The following is a 14,732-nucleotide window of genomic DNA, read 5'->3' on the forward strand; positions in this document are numbered from 1 at the left end:
ATTAAAACTTGTCCTTTTTTTTTTTTTAACTACGTTCAACCACTCTGCTAACGATTCATCGGTGACTCGATCACTTGAGTTTTATTTTACTGTGTTTATATTGTTTGGGGAGAGTGTGTGTTCTGTCCATGGATAACGGTTTAGATGTAAAACAACATGCGTGAGTTTAAAAGATCTGTGTGTTCCTGTAGGTGTTGGCGAGACGTAACCATCTGATCAATAGGATCAATATGTTATTCCAGCAGCTGTGTTCCTGTAGGTGTTGGCAGTTCAGGAGCAGAGACGAGCGACTCTGATTGCAATCATCCGTGATCTAAGGCAGCAACTTCAGCGCATAGGGTAAGCGCACACTTGTAGTCAACACCTGTTCAAGTGTTTATTTACAGTCACAGCGTTTAACCTCACAGTTCCTACCTCGCAGGCAGATCATGTCTGAGGTCAAGGCACTCAGATCACAGATGTGTTCAAGTAACATCTGAACTCATTCACTGTCATTCTCTCTCTCTACAGGTTCATTACGCACCAGTTTCACTGACTGCATTTAACGTGCAGCCAAGAAGCTGACAGAAGGTGAGCTGCATGATGGCAGGCTGATGGCCGATCAGAAGGTACTACACTGAAATACTCCACCCCGGTCAGAGTAACTCTTCTGCACTGGAGCTTTGTAGATAGAGTTTAGCGCAGAAGAAGCGTTACAGGAACTTGTCATTAATATCTCACTGTCACCCGAAAGCTGCTTGTTGGATGTTTAATGTAAGATTAGAAAGTTCAGCTGGTTTATCTCCTCTCAGGTGTGTGTAAAAGAGAACCTGGCTGTGTCCTTGCAGCGTGTGATTTCTATTTCATCTGTGTGTTTTCAGAAGGAGGTGGAAGATTGAGGAGCTGATTTTTATTTTGTTTTTTGTTAAAAGGTTTCTTTAAACAACCAACACCTGCCTGACTGTACGAGTTATTTACACGAACCAGCCGCAGGAACGTCTTGCTATTAGGGATGTGAAAGTGATAATATCTTTTTGTACACAGCGTAATAGATCTGAGGCATCAGGAATCCCAAATGTAGCAATGAATGGGCAAGGTTTTAAATCTACTCTGAGAATAGTGGACATGATGGTAAAGAAACCAGTCCAAAAACCATGGAGATCAGGGCAGAAGAAAAACATATGGCCAAGATGACAGGGAGAGCCATGGCATTTATCACACTTGTCCTCTACTTCTGGATATATTACAGAAAGTCTCGACTTAGACAGATGGACTCTGTGTAAAACTTTGAACTGGATGAGTCCAAGACGAGCACAGGAAGTGGTAGACTGTATCCTACCAATAGCACGTTCCCAACACTCCTCGCTTATCTGTACTCCTAACTCCATTTCCCACGCATTCTTAATTTTGGTACTTGCCTCACTACCTAACGCCAGAATGAAATCATAAATCCTAGAAATCATTCCTCTCTGATGTGGATTGAACCCACTCAACCCTGTCAAAGGCTTTTTCAGCATCTAAAGAAATCACAATCTCAGCCGAATGCTTTGAATAATTTAAAGAGCGTACGGGTATTGAAAAACAACTGATGTCCCTTTATAAAAGAAGTTTGCTCTTCAGATATAAGGGATAACATTCTCTAAACGAGATGCCATTACTTTCACCAACACCTTTACATCTGCATTAAGCAGAGACAGCAGCCTATAAGAACCGCAGGAGGACGGATCCTTACCCTCCTTAAGAAGGAGAGCTATCGTGGCTTGTGTCAGAGCTGGAGGCAAAGACCCACATTCCAAGGATTCGTTGAACACAGATAAAAGCAGTGGAGCTAATTTTCCAATAGATGCTTTAAACAATTCAATCGGAACCCGTCCGGGCCAGGAGCTTTGTTACACTGCATAGTTTTAACTGAATTCAAATTTCTTCAAGAGAGAGTGGGGAGTCCAGTTGCATGGCAGTATTCGAATCAATAACAGGGTTACAAAGGTCTTGAAGAAATGCATTCACTTTAGTATCGTCTGCAGGAAATTCAGATTTATAAGGTGAAGAGTAAAACCATTTAAAAGTAGCATTCATTTCCATGGGCTCTGTAGTGACGATATTATAAGTGTGCGCGTGCTAATCTTAAACAAACCTGTGCGCGTGCTGCGACGGGAAATACCGGTTTAAAGCGTGTTCGCGTTAAAGTCTTGCTGAAGGTGTTAAATGTCACAGAGCCACACTCACGAGCATCATAAACCGGTTTAAAAAATTAATAATGATAATTTCTGTTCCTTTGGTGAAAACTTTCAGAGCGTTTTAAATCTACATCAGCCTTTTGTAAACGTACATAAAGTATATAATCCGTATATGTAAAATATTTAAATAAATAAAAAGCAGTGCTCGTGTTATTACAGGAGGTGACATTTTGTAGGAAAACGTGAACAGAGAACTGTAGGGTTGACAAAAGGCCAAAAACGCTTTAACAACAAGTTTCAGCTCCAGTTAAAGGAAAGTGCTGAGTACAAGTAAAATATACTAACTTGTTGATTTGATCATATCACATTCCACAACACTGATTAAACCTGAGGTTCTGATTCTCACAGGGGCCTCTGTTACTGATTACTGTTTAATACTGTCTCAGTTCTGAGATTCATTTAATGTTCAGTCGAAGTGAATAAGTTTCATATTTAGTGTAAAATATTCGTGAAATCCACCTGTTTCTAAATTACATTATATAGCACATCTATCATGTGCACACTGAAAATTCAAGTCCCAGATGTTTCTAAAACTACACACAACCGTGTGTATACATGTATACAGGAAATCACACACACAACTCTACTGCATCCTCCAGGAAACACGTGAAGGAAACCTCACCTTTCCCGGCTTCTAATACATTCATTCATCTGCTTTAAATATACTTTTTCTACACATCCTCAATTCACAACACCTGTTAATTCTTTATTTCCTTTTTCTACATCACTCACTCTCTCTCTACTAAACTAATTATACACAACCTCAGCTCACCCTTAAGATAGAACCGTTAAGTAAAATTTTCCTTCAGCCATCAGAACAATACATTAACTCTGACTTGTTTGATAGCATTTCGCTTCCGTTCTTGCGGTTTTGTAAACATCGAGTATACGGACGCTCCGATCGCAGGCTTGATCTCGTATAGCTCGTATCTTTAACCCTGCAATTACATGGTTTTAAGCTAAATTAAGCTATTTAGATCGTCAACACTGTACGAAACATTCCCAATAAAATCTTGGACAAATTCTATAACAAATTCATGCGCGTTCTCCGTTTTTGATCACATGATGCCGATTCTCTAATGATAGACGTGCGATTAAAGAAAATGACCACATCCTCAATCCTTACATCATCAATCAGCATGATCTGGGGTTGTGTAGAAAGCGGGCTTGTATGAACACGTGTGTGTGTGTGTGTGTGTGTGTGTGTGTGTGTGTGGCTTTTACCTGCCAGTTGTAATACATGTGGCAGAGTTTGTAGGTGAGTCTCTGCATGTGGTCTGGTTTGAGGACACTGCTGTCGTACACCATGTTGTAGTGAGTGGGGGCCACACTGCCGAAGCGCGCTTTGTGACTCACGTGGAAGAAGTTGTACCTGACAAATCAAGCCATCAGCGTTTAAAACACACCGAACGCAACCTGAAGCTGCGATCAGAAAGACGCGTAATCTTCACCCATGGCCTTGATGGACTGCGTGAACTGAGGCACTTTGTAGTCGACTACGCTCAGCAGCACGCCGTCGCCCACACCACGATGCGTGACGGCAAACATTCGTTGTATTTGAAGTAGGCCTTCAGCGCAGCTGAGGAAAAGAAATCAAAACAAAAAGCCATGTCTTAATGCACTTCTTAAATGAAGCGACAATTCTAAAATTGCTCGCTTTTTCTCCAACGTTCCATCAGACTGCAGCGTGAGTATTTCATCCTGAGTGTAAAGTCGGAATTCAAAGAGACTGCAGTGTAACGAGGTCATTTGTGAGCATGATGTTCCTCCCAGACTGCATTTCATACCCTGCACACTTTGAAAACCACCTGAGAGAAGGACGGTGCTCTCATGGTTACAGAGCAGTGGCACATAGTATACAGAGCACATAGCATACAGAGCACATAGCATACAGAGCATGGCCCAGACCCTTTATGAGGAAGATGAAGGTGGCGGTAGCAGCGAGGAAAACAACGTTCAGAGGATTCAAGACTAAAAAATTGTGATTCTGTCCTTCAACCGGAAGGAAATGGAAATACAGAGAACAGTGTGTGAGATTAAGAGAACCATTTTTAATCATTTTAAAAGAACGATATTGTACTTTTTCTCTCTCCTAAAGTTACGATGAACCACAAAGGGTAATGCCCTCTCTTCTGAAGACTGGTGGAAAAGTTCAAATCTAAAATCTAGTTCATTAAACACAACCCTTCTTAAAGCTGTTTACAGAGTCCACACAAGTCATGCTTTAAGTACCTGGACATGCCCGGGTTGAGGCTGGCCACCAGTGCACCGATGGATCTCTTTCCTGCGGCACTGTCATGGTAGCAGTCGATACCAACATCATCAGGTGCTTCAACTGAAAGAGCAGGAGAAGTCACTAAAACAATGTTTTAATAGAATAACATCAGGGTTAGGAGGTGCCACTGTTGATCAGTTACAAGATCAGATATGCTTTTAAGTGATGATTTTGGTTGTAGTTGAAATCCCAATGCCGGATATATTTCAGTTACTTGAAAAACTCCCAGTGCTTGAAGAACAGAACCGTACCGGGATCTCGACGCTCCACGGCTCTCCTTCCATCTTGCAGCTCATCTGCAAGGAGATCTTTGTGGCTATGGTCATGAGGGTCTGAGGTCTGCTGAGGGTGCGAGCCACCACACACTGGCTTGGAGTGGGACAGTCCACACACAGGTACTTCTTCACGCAATCGTATTTATCCTTACGGTTGGCTAACAGGATCACAACCACCTTACACACATGATTTAAAGTGAGTGCTTCAGAACAAGAAGTAATGGTAATCTGTAGACTGAGGCAGTAAATCTGAAATTATCTTATGCCGTATGCTTAGACCCGTAAAAGGATATACTGTGACAAAAATCACATAGAAGCAGTTGCACTACACTGCGTGTCACATCACAAAAGGTGAAACGACTTTAACAAAGAAAATCAAACAGCAATATCCTTAAACATTCAATTTAAAAATTAATTAAGTAAATAAAAACAGTTTCATTTGACTTATCTACTAGAAGTGTCATGATCCGATACCCATCCGATATTGTTTTCTTTAAGATCTACAACGCTCATTATTTTAACTGAAGCACTCGTTTACCATTAAACTTTCATACAGAAACCCATACATAAAGTATGAATATAACGAATTCAATCCTAGCGAAAGAACAGTCACGTCTCTTTTACATGCATCAGTTATATGATGTGATTTCTGTTATCTCTGATAGCTGATCCACCGTGTTTTTGCTGCTATCAGGTCCTGGATCAGTGCCACCTAGGGATGCACGATTATGGCCAAAATGATAATCCCGATTATTTAGATTAATACTGAGATCTCGATTATCACGATTATTCATTGATTTTATTGATATCATATTTTTTATTGCACTTTCACATTTATTAAGTTCTCTCATGCCACAATACAACACACAAGTCGGCATGAGAAAACTTGAGCTGGTCAATTATGACAGAATTTAGGAACATCGTGTGAGCCATGACACATTAATTTACCTTCTGATAAACTAAATGTAATATTTTCAGTTCATTTTACAGACTGTATGCACAAAACAACCGTTAACCTGTTTGGAGTGTGCTCCTCTTAAATATATTTAAAGCTACACTATTAGACATTTCCACTGTCATGGTTCTGGGCTGGAGTCAGTTCTCGAACCGCTCTGTGTGTATTGTGTAGATATCTGAATAATCTCATATAGGATGTGATTGGGTGAGTTCATTTACCAGTCAGATGCAAAGCGCTTTAGTTTAATGGTGTTCATTAGGGACGCTCCGATCAGGATTTTTATAGACGAAACCGGTCCAGATACCAATCTTTTTTTATTTAAACTTTAATCATACAGTCTATCATAAACAGTTAAATGTAAGCTCTCTGCTCATGGTCACTGTTAACTGAATTAAAATAATAGCAATGAGATACTGTTGGTTAATTGATAAATAAACAAACATAAAATATTTATTTTTAGATATATTAAAAACAATAAAGAGTCCTAATTAAAAGTAGACTAACACAAAGCTGATCCATAATAGGAAAAAGGCTAATAGCTTTCAATGAAATAGCGAACTAAGCTTAATGTCAAATTGATATTAAATGCAACCCATAGTAATTAAACATTATTTCATTTCTCATTTCATTTATATTTAATGAAGTTATTATAATAATATATATCCATCCATCCAACCAACCTGGAGCCTATCCCAGGGAACATCGGGTACAAGGAGGGGTACACCCTGGAAAGTCCATCACAGGGCACAATCACACTCCCACTCATACACTACGGACACCTTAGACACGCCAATCAGCCTACCATGCATGTGTTTGGACTGGGGGAGTTAACCGGAGTACCCGGAGGAAACCCTCGCAGCACGGGGAGAACATGTAAACTCCACACACACAGGGCCACAGGAATCGAGCCCGACCCTGGTGGTGTGAGGCGAACGTGCTAAACACTAAGCCACCGTGTGCCCAATATATATATATATATATATATATATATATATATATATATATATATATATATATATATATATATATATATATATATATATATAAGATTTATTTATAACTAAGCACATTTTCTGTCTTTACATTTTAGTAGTTTTATTTTTGTTTATCAGTTTTAGATCAGTTCCCCAGTACAGTGTCCATGTCTGCTGATAATGTTTTGGGGGGATTAAATCAAAACATGGAAACTGGAGTTGACTTTTCTAGTGATATCTGGCAACCGTGAGTTTAAATGAAGTGAATTAGAGTTAGTGAAGGAGAACTGCAGTGTACTGTATGTTTACAGACGGAACAGTTGCTACTCTTGATTATGATTGGTGAGGAATTTTTTAATAAAGAAGTTTGAATTAAACTCACCTTATAGCGTGTTAATGTCATGATTTCTCCTCATGCAAAGCGCTGGAGCTCGAAGCGAACCTGGCAGCTCGAGGGCTAAAATGCTAATGCCGTTTCTGGGTTTTGGCACTACAAAATGACATCATCCCTGCGCTGCCCTATGGTGATTGGCTATAAGTGTAGGAAGTGCTTGATTTGATCTGCAGCTGAGTTTTCTATTAGCGGAGGACGGACTTTAAACGTTAATATCGCAGTCGATCATGTTCATTTAATCGTGGGCCGTCAAAATCGTAATCGCGATCGATATTCGATTAATTGTGCAGCACTAGTGCCATCTATATTATTTACCCATAGTAATGTGGGTTTTTTCTTCTCGCGCCACTTTATTTTATTTATTTTTAAATCAAAGTCCTTTCTCTACAGACTGTTCTGTGTGAAAAGCCCAGGAGATCAGCAATTTCTGAAATACTCAAACCTGCCCATCTAATACAAACAACCTTGCCACAGTAAAGGTCACAGAGGTCACAATTTTCACCCATTGTGATGCTTGACGTGAACGTTAACTCAAGTTCTTTTTATGCATCGTGCCGCTGCCCCATGAATGTGAGGGTGTTTCTAATAAAATGGACAGCGAGTGCATTACTTATTCAGTCAAATAATGAATATAACGGTCGTTACATTACTAGTCACATGTACGGTTTTTCTAAGCAATACAATACATTTTCTATACCTTAACCCCTATAAAGTACGGATGCTGACCTGAACATTTTCAGCATAGTAAAATACTTTAATATTTGAATCCTAAACAAACTTCATGGACACACTTGATTCTACCCAGTGTGTGAGACCCACCATCTGAACCTGTTGCCCCACTCTCTGCTGCAGAGCTCTCAGCAGAGCCTCCTGTCGATCATCGTACTCCATCCTGCACACAGAAAAAAAATGAAATGGCGGGGGGATAAAAAGTGTTAATGCTGCAATTAAGACATGATCCTTGCTCAACAGGGCTCTGGTTCAAATAAAACACTACGCACAGTAACCACTGCCTTCCGCTATGAATGAAAGAAAAGCTGTCGAGAAGCTCTTCACACACACACACACACACACACACACACACAGCAAGAGTGCGACACGTGTCGTGTACAGTTGTGTTCTCTGTGTTCTCTGTGTTCTCTGTGTTCTGTGGTCCCCCTTACTGCTCTCACTCCCTGTAGGATCCTCTCAGCAGGAAGAACTCTTCCAGACAGATTCAGCAGCTTGTTCTCAAAGCTTAGACCCCATGTGCTGAGTGTAGTCTGAACACTGGCATTCCTGGAAGAGATTCACTGAAAGATTCAGCAGTGTAAATTGGTATAACGTTCATTTCAAACATTTAATCGTACACCTTCAGATCAAAAGGCTTTTAAGATCATGAAAAACATTCCAGTCGGGTGTCCACAAACTTTTGATTGGTAGTGTATATTACTATGAAACTTGTGTATTAAACTTAAGAATGATATAATCAGAAAAACCATCACGCTATATGTTCAGCCTCGTGTTGCCCGGGATAGTCTCTGTAAAGTAAATACACATCCCTTATATGCATGCTACAAATGTTTCTTTTGTAAACATTTGTCTCTGGCTTGCACGTTAAGGATAAATTTCTAAATGTAAAGAATGTATAAGTTTCTGTAAAGCTGCTCTGTGACATCGTACGCTGTTAAACGCGCTATACAGACAAAAGCAGAATTGAATTAATAATGCAGTCGCTTTTATCCAGTACCTGCTCATGTTCTTGATGAATCTGTTGAGGCGGTTCTCCCACTGTTCTGGGGTCAGTCTGGTGTGAGTGGAAAGGTCCCTCATGATGTTAAAGGATGAATGAGTCTAAACGTTTGACGGTAGTGTATGTTTCCAATGCAAGTGCTATAGTATAGGTGTGCTGGGTTATATCTTATATAGGTCTATTAGGTTAAACAGGTGTCTATATGCAGTAGTTTTCAGTAACTATACAAGAACTGGACTCTGCACACACTGCAATACACAAGAGATGATAAAACACATTCTGTTAGACTGCAAAAGGCATGAGGAGTTAAGAACTGAGCTAGAGATGCAGATTGGAAAACCAAACATGACACTAGAGAACTTGCTGGGGAAAACATCTGGGAAAATGCACCTCCCCTAATAAACTATCTAAAAATTCTGGGATAAGTGAGAGACTTTAGTAATCTAGTAGGAATATCTAGTATATAGTTAATTATCTCTTTATTTTCTTTTATTTATGGAGTATTGTTTTGGTGGTATTATTTATAGTTTTATTTATAATTTATAGTTTTATTGGTAGTATTATTTATTACATACACACTATAATCAGACACTCACTATAATCACACATACACACTATGATCACACACACTCACTATAATCACACATACACGCTCACTATAATCACACACTCCCTATGATCACACACATACTCACTCACTATAATCAAACATACACACTATAATCACACACACATACACACTTGCTATAATCACACACTCACTATAATCACACATACACACTCGCTATAATCACATACACATACGCACTCGCTATAATCACACACTCGCTATAATCACACACACATACACACTCGCTATAATCACACACTATAATCACACATACACACTCGCTATAATCACATACACATACGCACTGACACACACACACACATACATATATACATATATATATATATATATATATATATATATATATATATATATATATATATATATACATATATACATATATATGTATGTATGTATATGTATGTTTGTATACGCAGTGTATATATAAATAAATAAATGTTTCGCATTTTTAGTGTAGGTAGATCTCTTCGACTGGTCATGTTAATAGTAGCTCGCAAGTCAAAAAAGTGTGGGCACCCCTGATATAAGGCATTAGTTTTTTTACCAGTCTTGCCTCCCCACAAGGTCTGTAGGTTTGTGCTGTGTTTGTATGTGTGATCTGAGCGCCATCCGGTGGACAGACGACATTTTTATTTGATACTCGCGCCATTTTTGCGTTGAGTATGGGCGCAACCAAGTGTATAATTGGAGGGGGGCACTCACCCATTTTCCTTAACAAACGGAAATATATTAAAAACGAGTAGACGTAAATAAATAGAATAGATGAAAAGACAGATCAGTTTGCAAGGTTCATTAAAGGGGGACATATAGAAAACATTTTCTACTGTATATTGGGAGGGAAAGATTGGTATTACCTCAACATTGGCGGGGACACGCCCCCCCCCCCCCCCCCCCAAAAAAAGAATACGTGGTTACGCCCATGGTTGTAGGAGACACAGCAGCGACGGAGTCGGAGTAGGAGACACATTTTCCCTCAGGAGTCACGGTAAGGATGTTTAAATATGATTATAATATTTATGTTTATAATTGTGTTCTTGTTTGACAATCAACAAATCAAGTTGTTGTTCAACAAGTAATTTTAATCTTAAATTGTAATAGTAATTCTTAACTTGTAATTTGTACCTTCGGTTTTTATAAATCTGCTCCCTCCGTTTTTATAAATCTGTTCCCTCCGTTTTTATAAATCTGTTCCCTCCGTTTTTTTTTTTTTTTTTTTTTTTTTTTAGCAAATCCGTTCCCTCCGTTTTTATAAATCTGTTCCCTCAGTTTTTATAAATCCATTTTCTAATAGTATTCCATGTTGTTCTAGACACAGCAGACACGGGGTTTTCTTTCTTCAATTTGAACTTTTCTCAGGAGTTTAAGGTAAGGATGTTTAAGCGAAATATAATTATAATATTTATGTTTATAATTGTGTTCTTGTTTTTAAACGAATGTTAATTAACTACTCTGTAGTAAGCATCGAGCAGATGCCAGCCAGTTTTAGTCAGATAATTAGCTATTGCTCCCTAATCTAAATGATAATAATCGAAGAAAATTTTTGTTCAACAAGTTTTGTAATCCGCGCGCGCGTTAAAGTTGGTTTATATCGGACATTCGCTGTACATACAAGCTTCTCTATTTCTCATAGAATAAACACACAAAAAAGGACACAATGTGTATTGTCTTAATAATGTGTATTGAGTGGACATATAACCAATACAAATGAATATATTTTTTCATCTTCTGCTGTTAAAGCTCGAGGAAGCTGGCTTTGGGAAACGCAGGTTATCTGCGTGAAGTTAACCCCCCACCCCCACCCTACTCACACACACCCCTAAACGCAAAACTTCAGCAGAATACATACATGTTTCATACAACTAGTTTTAAACATCCACAATGGTCCGAGAGTTGTGTATTAGACCTGTACCTGAGCATTTTGCTTATAAATATATACTCTCTATCTGTAAACATTCAAACCCTTGTCAGAAATTAAGCTTAGTTTTCAGACATTAATGCTAGTGTACAATACATCTAATGTATTAATGTAAGGAGTTCAGTTTTTTCTTCATATGATGTGTATGTGATGTAATTGACTTAACAAATCTCTACAGCATGATGATTCATGATAAATAATCGAGATCTCAATATTGATTAAAATAATCAGGATGATCATTTTGGCCATAATCGTACAGCCCTACCACACACACACACACACACACACACACACATATATATACACACACACATACAAACTCGTATGTGTGTGTATGTGGAAACTTGTGATTCGTGAATGACTTAAATGACTCAGTGAATTAAGATTTAAGCCAAAATGATTTTACTTGTGAAATTGAATTACTGTGAACTATCAAACATCCTTTGATGCAAATAATGGACCTTTAAACACTTAAACAAGCCACTATCTGTCTTCAAACCAAGACTTGAGTGCAAGCATCAAGCCCAACTTGCAGAAAAGCAGAGATGACTTCTCCAAGCAGGAGTAGGAAAACAAGAGTGTGCGGCAAATTTATTCGGCAAATTGTGTGAGAAAATGAAAAAATATATTCAGTTGTATTGTTTCTATGTCCACTCAATACACATTATTAAGACAATATACATTGTGTCCTTCAATATACATTGTGTCCTTTATGTGTGGTTATTTCTTGAAAAATAGAAGAGAGGATTGCGAATGTCCAATATAAACCCAACTTTATTCTATATATTTAACCCAACTCAGTTTACAAAACCGAGGGTACCGATTACAAAACTGAGAGCACGGATTACACATGGCTGTATTTTTTTTTCTTACCTGACACTCTGTAAGTAGTTATATCATACACTTTCTGTCAAACTGTCAATCAAACTAATGTGTGCTGATTTATAGCCCTTTGTGCTTCTCAGGCCGACGTTTCTGCAGGTAAGCTAATTTATGACCAGGGGTGGGGGTAACCCTATTGACTGTATCAGTGGGTCAATCTGGCCCCTGTGTGTCTAGGCAGTGGTGGAGAGGGGTGTGTTGGGGAGTACCCCCCCTCCCAAAAAGGTGTTTATGTTAATTAATCAGATTTTTGGTGGTGAAATATGTCTGAAAAGCATATCAATGTTTAATATTGCACATGTGTTTGTGTTACTGTGGGGGTTATTTCGTTTGTGTAACCAAATTGTTAGAAAAAGCATGATGTTTGAATGTGTACATATATGAGTAGAATATTTGTTTTGTGAAATAAGTGAAAACAAATGTTGATTACGTTTTTAGGGAGGCCGGTTTGCCTTTGAATAAAAAAAGTTTAGGAGGTAAAGTGTTTAAAAAAAAAAAAAAAAAAAAAAAAAAAAGAATCTGTTTAAAAGAATTGCATGTATTACCTTCTGAACATAAGCCTTTAGGAGGTAAAAAATGATTATAAACAGCTCTTTTAACCATTTTTATATCCTAAAGGTTTGTGTCTTTTGGAAGACAATATGGATTATTTTTAAACAGCTCTTTTAAAGAATAACATGTATTACTTGACTTCTAAACAAAGATCCTTATGAGGTAAAAATGTTAAAGTGTTGGCTAAAAGAATCGCCTTATTGTTTAAACTAGAAGATAGGTTTTCGCGAGATGTCTTCCATTCGCTTGTTTCACATCATATGAAAAAACTAAACTTAACTCCATGTATTTTTTGTATTAATTTATCATTTTGGTGGAAAAATTTTTAGACATCATGGCTGGAAATGCACAGCAGGGCAACCAACAGGCTGTACCACAAGACGTGGCGGCGAGACGAGCGTCCCTGCAGACTTTAATTGATGATGCATTGCAGGAGCTTCAGAACGTTGTGTAAGTGCACAATTTGTAGTCAACACCTGTTTATCAGTGTTTATTTACAGTCACAGCGTTTAACCTCACGCTTCCTACCTCGCTAGGCAGATCATGTCCGAGGTCAAGGCACTCATCACTCAGATAACAGATACGTTAAAGTAACGTCTGAACTTATTCACTCTTATTCTCTGTCTCTCTCTCTACACGTTCATTACAAACCGGTTTCACTGACTGCGTTTAACATGCAGCGAAGGACGGGATTAAGACAGGTGAGCTGCATGATGCTCATCATCGAATGATCGTTGAGCATAAGGTACTACAGTGAAATACCCTCCGGTCAGAATAACTCTTCTGCACTGTAGCATTGTAGATAGAAGTTGTTTTAGTTTCAGATGGTGTTGTAACCCTCAGGTTCGAGTTTAAAGCAGAAGAAGCGTTACAGGAACTTGTCATTAATGTCTCACTGTGACCCGAAAGCTGCTTGTTGGATGTTTAATGTAAGATTAGAAAGTTCAGCTGGTTTATCTCCTTTCAAGTGTGTGTAAAAGAGAACCTGGCTGTGTCCTTGCAGTGTGTGATTTCTATTTCGTCTGTCTTTTCAGAAGGAGGTGGAAGAGAGGTGTTTGTTGTTGTTGTTAAATAAATGGTTTCTTTAAATAACCAACACCTGCCTGACTGTACGAGTTATTTACATGAACCAGCCACAGGAACGTCTTGCTATAAGGGATGTGAACGTGATAATATCTTTTTGTACACAGCATAATGGAACTGAGGCATCAGGAATCCCAAATATAGCAATGAATGGGCAAGGTTTTAAATCTACTCTGAGAATAGTGGACATGATGGTAAAGAAACCAGTCCAAAAACCATGGAGATCAGGGCAAAAGAAAAACATATGGCCAAGATGGCAGGGAGAGCCATGGCATTTATCAGACTTGTCCTCTACTTCTGGATATATTACAGAAAGTCTCGACTTAGACAAATGGATTCTGTGAAAAACTTTGAACTGGATGAGTCCAAGACGAGCACAGGAAGTGGTAGACTGTACCCTCCCTATAGCACGTTCCCAACACTCTTCACTTATCTGTACTCCTAACTCCGTTTCCCACGCATTCTTAATTTTGGTACTCACCTCACTACCTAACGCCAGAATGAAATTATAAATCTTAGATATCATTCCTCTCTGATGTGGATTGAAGCCACTCAACCCTGTCAAATGCTTTTTCAGCATCTAAAGAAATCCCAATCTCAGTCGAATGCTTTGAATAAATGGTATTAAAGAGTGTACAGCAGGGATCTCAAACTCAATTTACCTGGGGGCCGCTGGAGGTAGAGTATGGGTGAAGCTGGGCCGCATCAAGTATTCCACAAAAAAAGGATTTCAAGTATTCCAAAAACAGTACAACCGATCCAATCTTCTTTATCTTTAGTAATAACTATTCAGAACATGCAGAACATGAACAGTTCTTCAGAACATAGGTTTCTCTTACTTCCTC

At 38.7% G+C, this 14,732-nt stretch overlaps 1 pseudogene; it reads right to left on the reverse strand.

Moving 5' to 3' along the window:
* Positions 1-1,600: 1,600 nt before the first annotated feature.
* On the reverse strand, positions 1,601-9,192 carry LOC128630803 (piwi-like protein 1; annotated as a pseudogene).
* Positions 9,193-14,732: the final 5,540 nt, after the last annotated feature.

This window comes from Ictalurus punctatus, unplaced genomic scaffold, assembly GCF_001660625.3.
Source record: "Ictalurus punctatus breed USDA103 unplaced genomic scaffold, Coco_2.0 Super-Scaffold_100060, whole genome shotgun sequence".
Classification (NCBI taxonomy): domain Eukaryota; kingdom Metazoa; phylum Chordata; class Actinopteri; order Siluriformes; family Ictaluridae; genus Ictalurus; species Ictalurus punctatus.